General features: G+C 35.4%; 1 protein-coding gene across 5 annotated transcripts in view; it reads left to right on the top strand.

Moving 5' to 3' along the window:
• Nucleotides 1-8813: 8813 nt before the first annotated feature.
• The window catches only part of LOC116175851, a 59992-nt gene continuing 49774 nt past the window's right edge, over nt 8814-19031 (top strand). For 4 of the 5 annotated variants that reach the window (XM_031494187.1, XM_031494184.1, XM_031494186.1 and 1 more), the window contains exon 1: nt 8814-8921. The gene's annotated coding sequence lies outside the window, so the exon portion shown is untranslated. Of the gene's footprint in view, nt 8922-8984; nt 9072-19031 lie in introns of all 5 variants that reach the window. The other variant, XM_031494185.1, reaches the window with a different exon arrangement.

The following is a 19031-nucleotide window of genomic DNA, read 5'->3' as shown; positions in this document are numbered from 1 at the left end:
GCCACCACCTCCACCTCATAATCCAGCACCACCGCTCTACATAACGTTTAGTAGCTGTAAGTACTTCTGATTGTATACTGTTTTTTTGTAAATATCTTAAATGCAGTTTGGTTGCCGGTCATCGAAGTGTCCATACAAAGTGCTAACAGTTCATTTCGACCGTTTAAACTAGAGAAAATGAAAATGAAATTTGACATTTTCAGTTTTCCAGTGATAGCCACTATTTGAGCCCTACAAGACAGCGTTGAGAGATTTTTAATACATTGTTTGGATTCAAAGAAATCGTCAACAACATTATTTTTTTTATATGGCCCGTAAAAAGGTAACATACTGTATAAATTGTAAACTGTTGGTTTCAACAGAATGGTGCACTGGCGCAATACGCTAAAATTGTGGAGAATACCTATCAGACCTATTTTCCATTTTCCAGAAAAATTGTGCGAAGGTAATCACGCCGTTGTGCGCGGGTGCACCATGCTGTTGAAACCAGCGGTTCCCAACTTTTACTTACCGTGTTCAGCACATCACTGTATTCACAATAAAAAATGCTACTCAATACAGTATGAATTGTTTTTACAAGCCATATGAAACAATTAAAAAAGTTATTATGCAAACATAAATGACCAGAGCGTATTTTTCTCCTAATAATGTTAATGCTGGAGCCGGGAAAAGATACCGGTAGGCACGAGATCCTTATAATATCAAGTTTTGAAATACTTTTCTCGCAGTTGGTATATTACCTGATGGTGGAGCGTATACAAACATACAAAAAAATGTAATTTAAATTCTTGATAAATAAGAAAATTGACAGTGCGCTAAATCATATACAACGGTTCTTTGCAGGTGACAATGTGGATACAGAATTGGGTTGGACACACTCCTTCAGTGACAACGAATTAGGAAAGAAAGGTAACGGATCGTGCACATTGACATTAGTACGGGAGGTAGCGTCCTATTTGACCGGACCATTTTCGCAAAGTTCATCTTTCTACTATAGATTTTTGATCCATAACCTATCAACGATAGGGGCGTCAGCTGGTTCAAAAGCGTGGCTTAAGATGGCGAGAGACTGCGAAAGATGTAAAACAAAATTGTTTTTCGGACCATTTTCGCAAAGCTGAAAATGGTATATATAATAGTGTACAATGTAAAAAGAGCATAAATAACTGTCAGCTGATATTTAAATGTGGCAAAACCTGTTAGCTGGGCGTCCAAAGTGTAGCGTAGTGTTAGCGCGCGCGGCGACTTTAAATTTTGATGACCCAGCTAACACATTTTTCCACGTTGTCGTGTCAGCTAGCAAGTGGTTTCCTTTTTTTTGCGCCATAAACTGATGACGTACTCATTTCCATGCATGCTGATGTCATATTATTGGAGAAAAATATGATTGAAAGAGAATACATATGAGTAAAATGGTATCACATACTGTATAATAATATTATACATGAAACATTGTATTTTATAATTTGTAACGTGCGTTAAGGACATATGTATAATAAATCAAAATAGACAAAACAAACCAAAAAAAGGAAACTAATAGCCCTAACCACGGCTGCGGCTGCTCACGGAGAGACTGTAGGTATGACTGTGTGTGATTATCTTTCAGGCGCTACCAACTTTTATTTCCCTGTTAGGGAGCCGTGCCCAAAAATTAAAAAATAGCCTTCTTGTGGGCGAGGAAGCTAAGGAGAAAATAAGACAAACACTCCCGCAGACCCGGTCTGTTTTCTTGTAACGCATTTTTTAAGAATTGTCTAAGAAATGTGTTATTGGTTGCGTTTTGTCCTAACAGGAAAATAAAAGTTAGTAGCGCCTAAAATAATCTTACACAAACGTACCATAATCTCTCCGGAAGCAGCCGCAGCCGTGGTTAGGGCTATTAGCTCGGCTATTAGTTTCCTTTTTTTAGTTTGTTTTGTCTCTTTTGATTTATTCTATGTCCTTAACCACGTTACAAATTATAAAATACAATGTTTCAATTTATGTATAATATTATTATACAGTATGTGATACCATTTTACTCATGTATTCTCTTTCAATCATATTTTTCTCCAATAATATGACATCAGCATGCATGAAAATGAGTACCTCATCAGTTTATGGTACAAAAAAAAGGAAACCACTTGTTAGCTGACACGACAACGTGGAAAAATGTGTTAGCTGGGTCATGAAAATTCAAAGGCGCCGCGCGCGCTAGCGCCCGCTAACGCTACGCTACACTTTGGACGCCCAGCTAACAGGTTTTGCCACATTTAAATATCAGCTGACAGTTATTTATGCTCTTTTTACATTGTACACTATTATATATACCATTTTCAGCTTTGCGAAAATGGTCCGAAAAACAATTTTTTCTTACGTGTTTCTTAGCCTCTCATACCATCACGCCACGCTGTCGCGCCAGCTGACGCTTGTTTTAAGTGTTAACTAAGCAAAAACTACCAGGCAGAATAAAAAGTAATTGTGCGAAAATGACCCGTAAAAATAGGACGCTACCTCCCGTACTACATCTCACTGACCGACGGTAACACGAAACTTCTTTGAAATTTCAAATGATGCAAAATTTCTCGGAATGCTGTCTTTTCTGGTGCATCCTCGTATTCTAAAAGTTATGAGCAAACCACCATTTTATTAATACAACTTTTTGGCGTTAGTGGTTATTTTATCACAAGAAGGAGAAATCTTTACGAGTGGAATGATTTTACGATTACGAACAACCAGAGTTCAATCAATCAATCAATTATGCTACTCTAATTTTCATATTACACATCGATTACCCCAGTAATCTTCCCCAAAACTAATTCTCACTATTATTATTACTAAGTACTACCGTTTTTTAGTATCACATGTAATAAGTAAATCCGCAATGTTTGTTAATTTATTGTGCTAATTCAACGAAATTTCGAAAAAAAAAGTAAATGCAAATTTAGCGCTACTGTTACACAATATAGTAGTAAACGCTAGCTTTTTGTACAAAATGATTTTGAAAAAACACGTTTGTAGGGTGTCATGCCATTTATTTCTGCTACAGCTCACATGTCAATATTTCCTCACGTTAGGCAATTTTGTTCGATTTTTCTAACGAAGATTAATGTTACGTCATAAACTAGTAGCGTGCCTATGACATCACTATTATTAAGTGTGTAAGTAAAGGTGAGAGGTTAAGGCACCCTGGAACCAGTACCAAATGGATCAATTTAATAAGGCATTTAGTTAGGATTAACATCAGTTTATTATTTGTTACCGAAATCTATTATCGTAACATAAGGATTACTTCATATAAATAATGACAGCTGCAATACACTATTTTCGTCTGTACGGTACCTTATTTAATCGGTCGTGCAAAGATACTGTACGAACACATACGGATAAACAGAATGGATATAAATGGTGCGTGCGTCAACACTTCCAGCAAAAATTATAACATATACATCTACCTACTCAACGTAAGCACAACACGTCACCTGTCAACCTTTATCAAACTAAATATGAAGCACTCCCTAAAACAAACTTTTCTAGATTTAAAAACATCAGAGACAGGTGTTACTTAAACTTATGAGAAAGAAAATTTCCCCAGCGATGTCACTTTCGTACACATTCTAGAAGTTTACTCAACGTCTACATTTGCGTCAAGCGTCTTGCCTTTTCAGGTTTTGATTGTTTTTTAACATCCTTTCACTTCCGATGCCGTGGTTTCCTATCTTGACGTCTCTACGCTCTTCAGGAATCTAATTTTTACCGTAAATTACGCTAGAATGCGCCCACGTCCATTACCCCCAACGTTCGACGTTTAGCGTGCATGTTCATCCTAAATTTTCCACGCGGAGCTCAGTTCGCTTCTGGACCGAAATTTAATTTCCTTCTCTATTTTATTTCAAAGAAAGTTGATGTTTTTCCATTCCCTATACTGGAATTTGATAAACTTCGAATGGACGTGCACAGAAATGAAAAGACTAAGAAAAAACGGTAGACGAGCATCTTGAATTTATATTTCATAATGGAAAAATGTGCGATACTTAGAGCTAGTTTGGATTTCAAGCGTGTGTCTGATGTTGATGAGGTCTCTAGTAAACGAACTTGACGTAAATGATCCATTATTTCAGAGATCAGCGAAATTTTCGAACTATTTAGTATTCTAGACCTATTTCCGGAGACTAATGGCTACCATCTTTCAACGGATTCAGCTTTTCGGTGATAGTGTTTCAAGCTCGAATACTTGTATAAACTAAATGTTCTGCCGGGGGTGCAAGTAAAATTGCAACTTGTGAGATGTCGTTCCGCGCCTTACGCTTCTCAGATGGCAGCTAATTTTGGAGGTTATTACGTTTCAAACATGCTTTCCTATGTATGCGCTTCGAAAACGTTTTAAAGTGGCTTTAGTCATCACGAACGCTTTAAGGCTAAATTGCCGCATTCCGTCTATAGCTAAGTAAATTGAAAGTGAGAATTCCTCACATTCGTATTTGGGAAAAAATTGAAAGCTTTTAGTAGATCAGGCCCTTTATTGCTTTATCGCGGGAGAAATGCTCCTTCTATATCAAGATTCGTTCTAGAAATAGGGCGATTATCCGTGTTATTTTTTGGGCAAGTTCCTTCAAGTATTCGATAAACATTTAACGGCAGGTAGTCTTGCAATGCTTCAACTAAATAACGTATTTAGGGGTTGGAGTGTGCTTTGTTACTCTCACACGTTAGAACAGTTAGCAATCCCTTTATCAAAACTATTGAGTAGTAAAATAAGAAGTAATGGTTGGTTGGACATTAATGGACTATTTTTTGTTGTGCTCGTTCGTGCATAATTGCAAATTTTAGTAACTTGACAATTCTAATTTGAAATTAACATCCTTTTCCGATAAGACCAAACATTTCACTGCAATGTAAATTTTAACGTGAAACGTTTTCTTGGCAAAATCTAAACGCGCTCTTTTAGAAAAAAAACTGTTTACTAACTGTATAGATTTTACCTTTTTTTGTAAAAAAAATGCCAATTGCTTTTGGAGCATGATACCTGTCTACAATCGTATGGGTCACCATGAAACATTATATCCCTATCTAATACATAGCTGGTACTTGTTTTAGCGTGAGTATCGGTGTACATTAACTTTGCGTAAGATCGGTGTACATTAACTTTGCGTAAGAAACACTATCATGATAAATTCGGTACATTTAAGAGATTGTCATTATCATGCGATACGGAAACAATAAGGTTTTATAAGAAAATTACCAATATCAAATCCCACAATATATAATAGTTTCAAATTGAAAGGCACTCTCAGAGGTTTTAAACGCACAGTAAGCCACTTTGTTCTAATTTGAATTACAATTTCCTTGTTGAACAAAGGTTTAATTCTGTTCAGTGGAAAATCAAATTCTCTCAACTCTCTTAAAATGTCTACTTTTGACCACTCACTTAACGTATCTGTGACCCAAAAACGAATGGCTTCTAAAATCTCCTCCGGATGAATCCCTACCTATCTTTCCTGATTAATTGACGTCCCAAAAGTGCGCTTTTTTGATGAAATCGGCCATTTTTTAAAACGAATTACTCTGATTTGTTTAACATTCATCAACTACGTTAACTCCATATAGTCCGTACCACCTTGACTTTACAGTACAGGACACATAGGGCAATGCAATCCTCATGGGAGTTTTTAGCGCGGCAATGCCAATTTTAATATGAAGTTGGCGAGATGAGTAAAGGGTCGAAAGAGGAAAAGCGAGGTCTTTTCCATCAGTTGAAGGGGCGAATCCGATCGAGAGTCATGCTATGTATGGTAACAATAGTTTCAGCTACAACTACAGTCAAAATGTGGTTGGTACGGTTCTGGGAAAGACGCAACCGTGCGATTTCCACGTTTTTGGACCCGTCGTTGTTTCATGTCGGACGCAGAGGTCCAGGAAAAGGTTTGTGATTGGATCGCCTCAAGTTCTATGGAATTTTGGGAGCGAGACGAGACAACGAAATTCAGCCCCATTTATATGAAACGGTTAAATGCAAAACTTCATCAAAAGAGTTCATATGTGCCAAAAGAGCCGTGGAGGCCACTTACCCCGTGTGCTATTACATACATAATCCTATCGCCATTATTAATTAAAACCTATGTTTTCTACCAGAATTACTTATTTCTTCAAAGCAAAGAGGAGCTTCTGCTGAACCTGCGAGTTTTTCCTTCACGGTTACCAAGAAATGTAATTCTATTCCTCTACTAAAAAAAGATGCAATTCAAACTATACTCGTACTATCGCAATCTTGACGCCAAAATTAATTATTAAAGAATAAAAAACCCATTGATAACCATTGCGTAAAAAGGACACATATTTCATGGACTCCAATCAACCAGCTAAATTCTTTACCTTTACTTTACTTTACTCTATCATCATGCATAAAATTTGTTTGAAAAGACACTTTAGAACGTTGACGTTTTTTACAGCTTTACTTATTTCTGTGGGAAAAATTGAAAAATTTAAATCGAAAATAAAACCTTTTGTCACAACCTTGTATACCACTCAAAATAAACACTTGTCTTCTGGACGTTGTGAACACAAAATCCTACTACAAGACTGATAGGAAGCGAGGTAAATTATTAAGAATGGTAGGCAACTCTCCTTTCCGCAAACACGAATTCTGGGCCTCGTAACTAATACAATTCGCGAGGAACCCGGAATAATGCACATAGTTTTGCAGCAAGTCCGTGCCGAAACGTGAAGTACCGACTACTTCAGAAAAGCGTCTGACCGTCTATCTAGGGCCACTTCTGCGACTTTGAACTACGTTCTTTGAGGGACTGGGCCAAAGCTCTAACGTTGTGAGTAATACCAAAATTGCGTTGAAGGCCTGCTACCTTCAGGAAGCTGTTTCGGAAAGGAAAAGGGCTAGTTTAATATATAATATTAATTGGACGAGTACGAGTCTTCTTGGGGGAGAATAGTCTGTCGGATAATTTTCCAAGGCCAACTTACCGGGGAAATTTTTCCGTAGCGATTTCTCCAAAGTAAAGAATTTCCTAAAATAAAAAGGTGAACAACTTTTACCTATTACTCAATCCTCAGTGCCTTGGGAAAGGAGCCAAAACTATGATCTGTATTATCCAGATATAAATATTAATGAATAATGACTTACTATCGGCCGGTATTATAAAGCATACTTAGTTAACTATGTTGTCAAGCTGACAGTGTTGTTGTATGTGATTGGATGTTTTTTCATTCTTTGCATCCAATCACATGCCTTAACAACATTGTTAGCCTGACAAAATAGTTAATTATGCTTTATAATGCCGGATGTACGTCGTTCAAAATTTTGAAGAAGTGGTTCTCAAGATCCCAACACCCCAATATTGTGTTGGAACCTTTCGAGGGAAGAGGAGGGACAAATTTGTAAGAGAACAAATTTGTTTGAGGGAAAATATCCATTGGGATAATTCCCAAAGGCGCACTTACTGGAAAAAATTTCGGAAGCGATTTCTGTCAAGGGAATTTTTCGAGGCAAATTTTCCTAAAATAGCCTCTGTCGGAATCTGCTTTCCAATGTTGGATGTATCCCATTGTATTATAAATAAGGGATGTGTTCCCTCAAACAGTTATCTTTTAGTTTGCGTCATATATACAATCGGAGCCGGCGTGGTGCAAACGAAAAGAATAAATTCATGATTTCATAAACCGGTGCTTTCATTTTTAAACGGTTGTTTCCTCAGGGCATTTTTTTTTATTTTGACATCACTTGTGAAAGTAAGATGAAGTTATCAATAAAGTAGTATATCATGTGAAAAGGGCTTTAAATAAAAATAAAGTTGATGGATTTCAGGATTTTTTCCCAAAGTCCCGGGTTTACGAAATTATGGATTTATTCCTTTCAATCGCGCCATGCCATACTGTCTATTTCTCGAGGTATCTTGTATTATTAGAATTTTCACACTAACTTTACATATTATTACTAGAGGTAATGACAGTTTTATTTGGAAAAAAACATGTGTCGTTCTCGAATTAAGCACCTAATACATTTTCCTACAGTGTTCTGACTTTTAGCATTGAATAAAAACACTATTTTATTCAATGCTTTTAGTCAATGGCCTTATAAAATCAGTTATGACTAATTGAGATGACAAACTAATTGGACTGTAGATGACTACTGCGATTACCTACCCTGTTTAAGGCCAATGATGCACGATCCATAGAAGTCTTACTGAACTAACCGAAAACTAATTTGTCTACTCGATAGAGTATAGTTGTAACTAATTAGTTCGGGTTCTGTGGTCATCCCAATACTCCATTTATACACATTGCAAAATCACATTGAAAGTAAGTGTTGTCATAAAGCAAAAGGATGTGTTCGTAGATTGGAGAAGTTCCCTGTTATGAACTTTCCTAAAAGGTCCTCTTTGCATTGAATTCTGTCGTTAAGTTTTGTTGCTAAACGCATTATTTCGCATAAAATGTCAATTGCGAAGTTCGGGCGAAAATTTATAGAACAACAAAGTGAACTGGGTTAGTTTTGGTACACCTTCTTCGTAAGAAAAACTCCCCCTTGCTTTCTTGTAATCGAATAATTTCTCTTTGTGTTACGCTAACAAGATTAATGTTGGGGCGAACGAAACAAGTTACTTAATTATGAAACTTCCTCGCTTTTTTTTTATTTCTTTGCCGTTTTCGCGCACGTTTGGAAGACGGTGACGTGCTGCCACAACTGCAAGGACTGCAGGGAAAGTAAATTGGAAACCCTTATTGTACTGCGGGCTCAATGGAAACTTTTGTATTATTTATAATTAGCGCCGAAAGGCGCACATGCGCTAAATTCAGAAATTTCACAGTGCACGTTGCGACGTCTTTTCTGACAGTACAGTTTCGGCTGCGGACGGAAATAACCGCGACCGGGCCGTCCCGACGCCCGCGTCCTGCCCTCGTACTATGAATACGCGGTGCCCTCTTAGGTAGGTACGGCATGCGGAAAGGTTAACGTTTGTTTTATTGTGTATGTGTACATAATATTTTAGTGTCCGCTCGAGTTTCTCATTATTTAGCTCAAGTTCGAAAATTACAGAAAAGTTACAAGTACGTGGTAGGGGCCTCAGCATTGAAAGGTAGAAGTAGAATTTATTTGTCAATGGAAATTAGTTTACCTATACCGGTCGTTACCACTTCGCTGCTACGGTTAGTAGGGTAGTGATATGGTGGTTAATAGTTTTTGTATACAACGTGAAAGATCTGATAAAAAAAAGCACGAGAAATGCGAATAAATCATTTAGAAACTTTTATACATTCGCACACTTCCTACCCGACAAGATGTTTTATTAAACGAAAGCTGAGATTTACACCTTTGTGCTTGGTCGGAAAAGCTCGCCTCGAATGATTAGGTTTACATTTTCAAACTGAAACATCGCCAAGCCCTGAAAACTTCTAACCCCGAATTTTTAACGAGGACATAAACAAAATAAAATTTTAAACTTTAATTGTTGCCGCTTGTCCCCCCTTTCGGTTGCCTTCACAGTCGACATATTATAAGGCGAATTAGTGTCGCAAAAATGGCATGTAATTAAAGAATTTGGCGCGTAATGTCGCTTTTGGCTCGACCTAGTTTTTGTCACACTCTTATAGAATATGTAACAAACACTTTAGTCATGCTATATTTACACACGCATTTTATACTATTATTTATCTTACCGGTTAGAAATATTCAAAAATTAATACGCTAATTTACACACCCCATAACGGGCTTAATTTTAATGTTTTGAATAATATATTTTTTGCCATATTCCGGGAAAACGAAGGGAATGAAAGTCTATGGCGTAGCGTAGAATAGCATAAAGAGTTATTTTTTATTAACTTACTGTAAATTTACACATTTATCTGAGAATTTGGAAATATTTCTGGGAAATGTACTGATTTTTCGGGGAATTTACAGGAAGTCTCATTTATGATGAATCCGTGTATAATTTAAAAATATTATTACAATCTTGCGATTGATACTACCAAAAGGTGGACACAGTTAACCGCTTCTGCTTTAATCGGTTTAGTTGGGTCATCACGCCCGCAACAACCCCGAATTTTTCCCGAAATTAAGCGATACCGGTGACCCTTTACTTGCCATTGCGGTTATCCTTGCAACTTACACAAAAAATATCTTTGAAATAAAATTACACCGTCACAATAACTTGTACCTTGTAATGAACCTGCAAAATTGATTAATTGATTAATTGATTTCGTAATTGGAATACCCTCGTATTTGTGGGAGGGTGTTTGTGAGAGGAACGTTATGAATAATAGTTATTTACACGAAAATCCGGAAAATGACACATTACAGGCGAGGAAATATTGAAGTGCGAGGCCGAGTACTTTAATTTCCGATTTCCGATTTTAGTTATAAAATTTCAATTTTTATATATAACTTTTGATTAATTAATGTCAATCTGCTTTGAAACATAAATTAGATGGTGTCGTATGATTACTGAAAAATTTCTTCCTCTCTATTTTCTGAAAATGGACTAAATCGACCTTTTTCTGAGCACCTACTTACTCGCAAAATTCAAGACAATTTTATGGAGAATAGGGGAATATATTGACAAAAAATTAATACAATTTACATCTCATTTTACAGGTTTTTTATTTACAATTTTCCTATGATTTTTATAAAACTAATTTAAATCAATTTTCGTGGCCACGGTGGTTCACCTTAATTTAAATTCAAATATTATGAAATGCAATGGTAAAATGTTCCTACAAATCACACCTTATATCTATTTATTTAGCACTCATTGACTTGGAGCTCCCTGTATTTAAATTAAAATAATATGAATTGTTAAAATTTACCAAATTAACATGCAACACTAACCGCTTCAAAATGGCCAGTGGTGGATACCCTTAAAGGTATTTCAATTTAACTTTCACTAAAAACGCAATTCTACTGCAATATACAATACAATTTAGGGCAAATTTTTTCTTAAATGTATTCCACCTCGAATTTTACATAAAGAAAAAATTAACGGTATCTACCTCATATACAAGAAATTTTCCTCCTGCGAATGATGAGGTGGACAATAAAACGAGCGCGGTCGGCTAATCATCGCTATTACAATTTCTCGAGAAAGGATAACAATTTCGGACGGCTATTTGCTACAAATGATTTAGTACAAAAATATTAAAATTTGTCTTTTTTTGTAATGGCTCTCCTACAAACTTTGCTTTTCGTGAAGAAAGCATCACCTTAGTGAGGAAATTTCAGAAAAATGAAAATTGGAAAAATGGAAAATTATATTTTGCACCTTGAATGAGAATTTCAATTTTTAAAGCGTAAATTAATGTGGTCGGTAGTTTTAGAGTAAACGAAAATCCGATCATATTAGGACAAAGTTTGTATCCGAGGGCTTTAATTATGCTAATTTTGTTTAAATAATTGGTTTGTTTAATTTGTTATTTTATTGTACATTTATTTTGTGGAAATTATTTGCGTAGTATTTGTAAAAGTTAATCTCATGTTTTTCTCCGGTCGTAGATAAGACGTTTTGTTATCGCTGCATACGCTGATTAAATTTCAGACAAGGGCGTGTTACTGAACACATGTGCACTTTGATCTTTCGAAGATACACATTGTTTTGTTAAGGAAGAAAGTAAATGGAAAGGGAAAAGGGTTTAAATATGGGAACTAGACGTCAACCACAGATTTTTTTTTGCTCAAGCCTTTGTTTGGTAAATGACGTGAATCGAGTTTTTTTGCACATTTAAAGATTTTAGCATTTTTTCCAAGACAGTCCGTCTTACTAGTTTGTAAAGTTTTATAAAGGAATTTACAAAAAATAACGAGTGCTAATGTTTGTATTAATTCGTTACTCGTTATTTTTTTGTAAATTACTACATAACGTTTTCCATGGAGACATTCATCTTAAATATTTTATAAAGGAAGTTAAATGTTGTATAAGAAAGTTGGTTTGTTAACGCATACGAAGTTAAGAAGGCGTTGCGCTGTCACGCATAAGGAGAGTTGTTATAAGTACCGGTGAAAGTGAAGTTATCCACCACTAAAAAGCCACATTTACAATTGGAATTAGAAAGGCAGTTCGTTAAAATAACAATTCAAGCGAAGCTAAAGAGTAGAGTTTGTGAAGCAGCGTTAGTTTAGTACTACTGTTGATTGTTTATACGTCTGTTTTGTTTGAAAATCTCAATTACGTCGAGAGATTTTGGATTATTGACACTTTAAGATTTGAATTAATTAATTGTCTTTCGATCGCTTGTTTGCGTGGGTTGTTTTATCTGACCCCAAGTACCTATTTTTCTTTCAGCCTAACTATTTTGTCAAATATGTAAATTATTGGTTTTGTGAAAATTACGATCTAGATAAGAGTTTTCATGTTAAAAATGTTTCTACCCAAAATTATATGAGGTGTTAATTAAAAATTGTGAATTAGTTCTTTGGAGATTTTGGATACGGTTAAGGCCGCTGATCTTTTTTGAAATTAATAACATTTCCGTTGGTATTTTCGTCGTGGTGGAGGCTAGACGTGGAAAGTGGGCATGAAAATTCATCATTACCATCTCGAGTAAAACATATTACTATTGCAATTTGGTGGAGGCATGTTAGTTTTACTCCTTTTTAAACATTTCCAAAGATACTGTCTGCGTCGAGATTTCTATCTGCCTCCAGTTGTTTTCGTGCAGAGTTGTGTCGTGTCAATAATGTTGTGTCAACAATTTTCAGAGTTATTCAAGGAGTCTTCGACATTTCTAATGAATACATTAATTCTCGCAAAAATGTGTAAATTTCCAGAAATATCTGGAGATCCTTAGATAGACTAATTTTAGGAATTCAGATCTGAACAAATTCTATTCACTCTAAATACATATAAAAATTGAAATGAAATATTTTCGTTTTGGTTACGTGCATTGTTATGTGTCAAAACGTCAAATAGGAAATGTTTTAAGATGAGACAAAACCTAATTACGGGAATATTTCATCGTTTCAGTCCCCGATAATGAAATAGTTAGTATCTCCCGGACGGATTAATGAATATAAATGCTGCCCTTTGAAGTAAATTGCTTTGTTATGGCTAACCGTATTAGAACATGCTTTATATGCATTGTAACGTTTTGTTACATATCTAGTCTGCTAAGTTGTCAGTTGCGTTGTGGCGTAATTTCTCCATGCAGAATATCGTATTAAGCACGTACATCAGGGGTGAGATTAAGGTACACTAAATTTGTAGGATTAATGTGGGAATATTGTACTATGGAAACGCACGCAAGTACAACATAGGCCGCAGATCCTTTCATTAGTTTACCGGATGAGTCCCATAGACCCGCATTCAAAGAACAAATTTACGGTCTGTTTAAAAGGATCCATGGGATTTCTCCGAAATCAAACTACTGCATTATTCTGTTCTATAATAATTTCGAGTAAAATGGTAAGCATTTGGTACGTTTGGCATATGAACCTTGCCCCTTATAGTTTATGAATTGCTAGCTTGGACGTCATCTGAAATAGGATACTGTTACAAAGAAAAGAATAACAATGAAAAATACCCTCTACACATTTTTCTAAACTTTTCTAAAAAATGCGCTGGTTTACTTGGTGCTTCAAAGGCCGACTTCCTAAGAATCAGAAACAAAATTACCAGTTTACTATGGACAACGAAATCCGTTCCATGTACCAATAATTATTACACATGAAAAACCGTGAAAGTTCTGGCATGCAAGAATTGTTTTTGTAAAAATTACGAAATACCGTCTTTTCTTCTTTGCATTTCTGTATTTTGCTTTCTAAAAAGAAGTACGGCAATTACTGGCTCAATCAATTTTTTTCACTGTCAAGTGCAGTTAGAATAAAATTTTGATAATCATTTTCTTTCAATAAGGCAGACAGTTAATATGTTGAGCACATGAAGAGACAAACACACAAATCAACTTACCATAGACGATGTCCATTAAGTTGGACCTAAATTAATTTTTTTTTCTACTAAAAGACACTCCTTGTGTCTCCCAAAAGATATCTAAACATGTAACAATCTAACGGATGGTCTGTGAAAAACCTCTCAAGCATGCTTTCTTTCGAAAAATCCCCAGAATTATCAATTCCTGAATAAGCATTTTATTATTAAATTTCTTTAAAACGGTACGGAACCTCGAGCGCCACCAGGAGTTTGTCGATCCTCGCTCCTGGTCAAAGACAGTCTGTTTCGAATTGGTTTCGGAAGCCACGGATAATCAGATGAAAAAACAAAAAACGCCCGGAAACGGGCGATCGGTCATTGGTGAATAATCTAAAACCGAATTAGGGAACACGGAAACGGTAGCCATTTCCCAAAGCGGGAACGGAAGGATACATTAACGGACGGTACCTACTAGCTACGGGAAAACTAAACCAGAAAAACAACCCCCTTTATACGCGTACGTAACGGAATGAAAATTTCAAGCGCTTACCTTGAAATTAAACGGAACGTCAAACTGCAAAAATGTAAACGAAAATGACACGAAGCCAATACGGAAAAAGTTCCCCCTAAATCATGCTGTTACTTTATATAAACTTTACAAAATCCGGAAAGAAAACATCCAAATTTCCAGTACTCGGGTAATAACCTCCAAAAATGAAAACTTCTTTCATTAATTACGAGAATCCCTGGCATCCTAAAAATCGGAGACTGATTTTGAAATATACGTTAATTAATTAAATAAAATAGAATGACCTACGGCTAGTTCTGGTAACAAATTTTACTGTGGCTTATTTATTTAAAAATGTATCCTTTTCTAATTTCCAGAAAATTGCCGGCTAGCATTGCTTGCTATCAAAATTAAACATCGAATTACGATAAATCTTAGATATGACAACAGAATCAATCATAAAATGGATCCTCAACGCCACTTTACAGCTTTTCTTTTTACAATTTCCCCTATGATTTTTCAAACTAACTATATATCGGTTTTTGTGGCAACGGTTTTTTTTGTGAATTCCCTTAACTTAAATTCAAAATGAGTAACAAGCAACGGCAAATTGTTCATACAAAAATATAAGTTATACTATGCAAATTGTTTATTGAAATTAACTTTAAATTGAAACCTATTTTTTCTGAAAGTTCCAATGTTAATGAGCCCACTCAAATACATGGAATACAAACGGCTTCAATTTACCCCAAGATTGCTATTTTAAGAACGGGTAAATTAGAATTTTACGTACCATAATATGTGAAAAGGTGTCATTATACAGATGACGATGTTGATACAAAACAGTCGGAGTGGTTGTTCCTGGCTGATAGAATACTTCGTGAAGCGATAGGATGATAACAGATTGTCAAATGGATATTTCCGTCGGATATCTTTTCTTCTACGAATTTGACAGGATGTTGTTACCCTCCAGACGAAGTTTTTTCGCACGTTAACTTCCAGTATTTATAGATCGCAAGCAAGCAAAATTGATTTCTAGGGATCATTATTGACTTTTGCTGAAGTTAATCGAGAATTCCAATAATAAACAATTTTTCACTAGTAGGTACAAATAAAATAAAATAAAAAAATTATATAAAATATAAGTAAAATAAAATATCACTTTCAGTATGCCTCAGATCTCTTCGTTGATGCAAATCGTTATCAAACTTTTGTAACTTCTTTGAAATTTAGTTCTAGGATAACTGTCATGGATTCTACAAAAGATGACCATCAATGAAAATGTGACTCTCCACAGCCAAGGTGTTAACTGTAAATCAAAAGAATCCGTGTATAAATCGTATGATTTGGAATCTACAACCCAATTTGTAATAGTGCATTATTGCACCGTACCATTTTGTATCTTCTGCATCAAACGGTGTTGTTATTCTTTTTGCGTTACAAATACCATCAGGATCTGTCGAAATTGGTGTATGCAGAAAGTTTCGGCATAGTTCCAACAAACATTGCCGGTTAAAGATACAACTCGTGTGACTTTTATGTGTGTACTCCCAGTTTTGAACAGCTACACCCAGATACTACTTTAAATTGGGTTAATACTACAATATACAACGTTAGCGCCTGGACTACGCAAAATCTTTTCCTTTTTCTTGTAAAAGTGGAATCTCACGGAAATACCATTTAAATCTTTGTACAAAACCGATTAGAGTCCACTAGATGTAGAGCACGTTACAGGAAGAGCTCTGGAATACTAACTACTCTGTGCCTTGAAAATAAATTATACCTTCCGGCACCGTCCAATTAAGTGACATATTGATAGAAAAGGAATTGTAGCAAATTGGTTGTCGTGTTCGAACTCCATAAGTTGATCCTGACCAATTCCGTATCAGTATTATTGTATGCTTATTACCACACATCTATAGGTACACATTATTTTTGCGGCATTCGGTATTTTTTGAAGAGGTTCTTCCGATTGGTTATCGCACACTTCATTTTGTCTAAGAATTAACACTTTATGTCGTGCAGCATCTTTCGACATTACACTTCATGTTGATAATTTTTAATTAGCTGGCGTTTTTATGAAAACGTGGCATTGCGAACCCTCCCATTATGTAAGGTTTCTTGAATAGCGAGTGCTTCTGTTACCATTATGTCTGAAATAGCGTAATTTGCGTGCGGAGAATCACTACAACACATATGAAATATTTCAATTTAAAGTTCTTTAATAACGGAAACGTAATATTGTTCGTTACAAATTAACTACCCACTGCTGCAGCTTTTGCGGTTAAGTACAAAGTCTGCAGCTTCTACCTACAATAGGGGTTTAATTTCAATCCTGTATACCTTTATTAACTTCGAAATGTCGCCCATAGGCGGTCATAGACGCCGCCGGTGCGCCTGTTTTGCGTTTTATTGTGTTTACTTAGCTCTTCAAACTTCACATTATTTTCGATTACGTAGGTACATCGAATATCAATTATGACGTTAAACTAAGTTTTAAAGGGTCTCAGTTGTGACAACAAAGTTAATTGAATGGAGACAAGCACATTGGAATATTTTATAGGCCATGAAACGCGGGTGTTGATTAATTTTGGGTATTCGATCAACATTTTTAGTTCTACTGTTTAGGGTTATTATAACGTTTAAACTCGGGTGTTATTGTTTACATGGTAACATTGGAAAGGAGAAAATTGGACGATCTGAGTCTGAACGATTTATGATAATAATAATCCATACCTTCAATGCTCATATGTACCTATAGCTCTCAATTATTGCGCCAAGATCGTTTAATACTGATTACTGACATCAAAGAGTTATTGAAACGGTTCGTTTATCTAGTTACATTTCTCGTTTGAAACAAATTTCTACATCCCAATAAAATGCAATACGTTCCCGGTTTTTACACATATATTTAGTTCACTCATACTCAATTTCAATGCAACATAAATGAAAAGAAACAACTTTGAAAATAATGAATCTAGTTACCGTATATTCCCATCTGCCACCCCAAATTCTCTAAATTGCGGCTTGCTCACACAAACACTGAGCTGTTAAACGCTCGTCCTCATTAAAATACAATTTTACTCTATAATTTACAACTCTCATCTAAGCAGCTTATACTATCTTAAACACTAAAAAAACAAAATCCGCAGATAAATTACGTACTGGTCGACTGTGTAGTATGTAACATCTTTCTTAAAATTCCAGGACAGCCAAAACCACCACAAAACTAGCCTCGCAATTACTACCACTAATTCTGTTCCTATATTTAGATTTTACTATTCGCCATTCCAAATCACTTCGATACTTTTCCTTCCTTTCATTCTTACTCCCTTTTTTTCTTCATTATAGTCAGATTTCTCTTCTCCTTATTAAACTCGTAGCTTTGTCACTAGTGCCAGTAAATTTTTCATTATATTCGTCCGTTTTTCTATTTTAACTTTCAATTCAATGCTTTCCTTGGACCATTTTCTGATGTGCCATCCATAAATTAAAGTAATTCTCCCTTTGGATCACGCTACTGACGAGGGGAGATATGAATAGCTATTGCAAGAGAAGAAAGTAGCAGTGCACTTTAAGTGTAGACAATGAGGTACTTAGACGAATAAACGGATTTGCCTATTGGCTTTTTGCTATAAGGGGTTGAGCATTCTTTCTTTAAATAAATATCTCATTTTCAAAATTGAGCTCTTTAAACCCTCTCTATGTTCCTTCCACAAAACTTTACAATTTGACAAGACTGACTGTTTTTCCATAAGCTTCGATAACGTCGAAACTGCCAAACACACACAAAACAATAACATAGCTTAATCAGCTCACGCAGCGATATCGCTCTTATCGGAATGACCGAAGATGACATAAAACAACTTTAACAAGACATTTTTATCTAAATAGGGACATTAAATTCAAATGATATAATTCACATTGCATTTAATCTCAAATAACAACCACATTTAATGCTTAAAGGAAATTGAAATTTACACATGACCTATCGTTATTATAGAAAAATAAAAATGAAATGAAATTAAAACGTCCGTATGGCGGAGTTTCCACAACAATATTGATAAAAAAACACAATATGAAATAGACATAAAAGACATAATAGATATACGCCAATATTTTTTTATACACAATCCACCTTAGATAATCATAATGAATTAATCCACTAAATTAGACGCTTTCTCTATTGAAATCTGAACGAACCAACTTTAAATGAAATACTGATTTTCCTTAAAAGTTCCAGGAACACAGATCAATCTCTCTTGTTGCTTTCATTACTAAGTAACTTAATACTGGAGTTTAATGAGAGAAATTCTACACCGGTACGTCTAATTGAGTTGCCCTTCATCGAATACGGCTCTCATTTATGCAACGGAAACACTAATACCCAACAATAACGTTTTTTCTTCTCTCTAACTGCACGATAATCCCCACAACGCATTTAATTTATTCTCTTAGAAGTGTTAACTGTTTAAACGGTAAAACTCGCGTGACAATTTTGGTTTCGAGAATACCAGTCTCAGAATTTAGTTTTCCCGCGATAATAGTCACTCTTAGCCATCCAAAAATTACGGTGAACTCCCAAAATCCAAAAGATCTGAAGTAAAACTTACTTTGGACCACAGACACTGATTTCGCTAGTAGTTAAAACCCGAATGAATGTCAAATCCCCC

Source organism: Photinus pyralis, unplaced genomic scaffold (genome assembly GCF_008802855.1).
Source record: "Photinus pyralis isolate 1611_PpyrPB1 unplaced genomic scaffold, Ppyr1.3 Ppyr1.4_LG7, whole genome shotgun sequence".
NCBI classification, from domain to species: Eukaryota; Metazoa; Arthropoda; class Insecta; order Coleoptera; family Lampyridae; genus Photinus; species Photinus pyralis.
Note: the sequence above shows the minus strand (reverse complement) of the source record. Positions and strands in the feature narration are given on the sequence as shown.